Here is a 1621-nt window from a genome sequence, read left to right on the forward strand (position 1 = left end):
CTACACTGCACCCTGACTGGCTCATCTCCTCCCCCAACCCTTCCGTAAGGGGATGTCCAGTTGCCTACAGATGGGCTTTGGGTCCCCATTCCGCACTCCCCTCCTTCACAATGGTATGATTTTTTTGTTCTTTGATGCCTGATGCCTCATCCCCTTGATGCCTCGTGATCACACAGGCTGGTGTGCTTCTTCCATGTGGGCTTTTTGCTTCTGAGCTAGATGCCCGCTTGTTTACCTTCAAGTCTTTAATTGCCCAGACGCATATCTTTTGATAGCCAGGCACTGTCAGCTTTCTTACCACATTTCCGCTTTTTAATATTTTTAAGAGATGCTTTGCAACCGATTTGCAATATTTTGTCATTTGATTTCCTGACTGCAGCTCCCCTGGGTCTTGATTTCGGATCCAAGTGAAATAAAATCCTTCTCAACTTCAGTGGTTTCTCCGTGTATCAGAATGTTGTTCGCTGGCCCGGTTGTGAGGATTTTGGGTTTCGTGTGTGGACATGTCATCCCTGCTGAAGGCGGTGCATACGCTTGGCTCTTCATCAGTAAGGGCTTCAGGCACGCCTCACTTTCAGCAAGCGAGGCAGTGTCAGTCACACCTCGCAGGCTGTTAACAAGGCTCCAGCCCCAATACCAGCTCTTCATAGAGCAGCTTCTCAGATTATTCGCTCTGAAAACAGAGTACATATAGAACAATGGTACAACCCTGATACACATCTTTCCTTATATTAAAGCAGTATCCATTTTTCTGTTTCAGCAAGTTCTTGCTAGTCTGTGTGCAGTTTCCACTTGAGCAGGGTCAGGTGTTTGGGAATTCCTATTCTTCTCCATGTTAGTCATAATTTGTTTTGATCCACCCTGTCAAGTGCCTTTGCATAGCCGGTGAGACACAGGTAAATATCTTTCTGGTCATCTCTGTGTTCATCCAAGATCCATCTGATATCAGCAGTGGTGTTCCATATCCTATCTTCAATCTGACTTCCATTTCCAGCAGTTCCCTGTGGATTTTACTACTGCAAACATTTTACTAATTATCTTCAGCAAAAATTTATTTCTGTGTGATATTCATGCTGTTGTTTGATAACTTCTGCATTCTGTTGGACCATCTTTCTTTGGGATGGGCACAAAAGTTGCTCTCTTCTGGTCGTTTGAAAGGGTCTTTCCAATTTCCTGGCATAGATAAGTGAGGGCTTCCAGCATTGCATTCATTTATTGAAACATCTCAATTAGTTTCTCATCAATCCCTAGAGCTTATTTTTTAACCAATGCCTTCAGTGCAGCTTGGACTTCTTTCTTCAATACCATCGGTTCTGGATCATATGCTACCTCTTGAGATGGCTGAATGTCAACAAATTGTTTTGGGGACAGTGACTCCATGTATTCCTCTCATCTTCTTTTGATGCTTTGTGCATCATTAAGCATTTTGCCCATGGAATCCTTCAATGTTGCAACTCGAGGCTTGAATATTTTTCTCCAGTTATTACAGTTTGAGACACGAGTGCGCTCTTTCATTTTAGTTACCAAACCCCAGGTCTTTGCACAATTCCTTATAATACTTCTTTACCTTCTTGAACCGCCCTTTGAAATGTTCTGTTTTGCTAATTTTCTTTTTTTTTTT

The sequence above is a fragment of the Echinops telfairi genome, unplaced genomic scaffold, assembly GCF_000313985.2.
Source record: "Echinops telfairi isolate 266 unplaced genomic scaffold, ASM31398v2 ScPeMD7_7400;HRSCAF=8409, whole genome shotgun sequence".
Taxonomy (NCBI): Eukaryota; Metazoa; Chordata; class Mammalia; order Afrosoricida; family Tenrecidae; genus Echinops; species Echinops telfairi.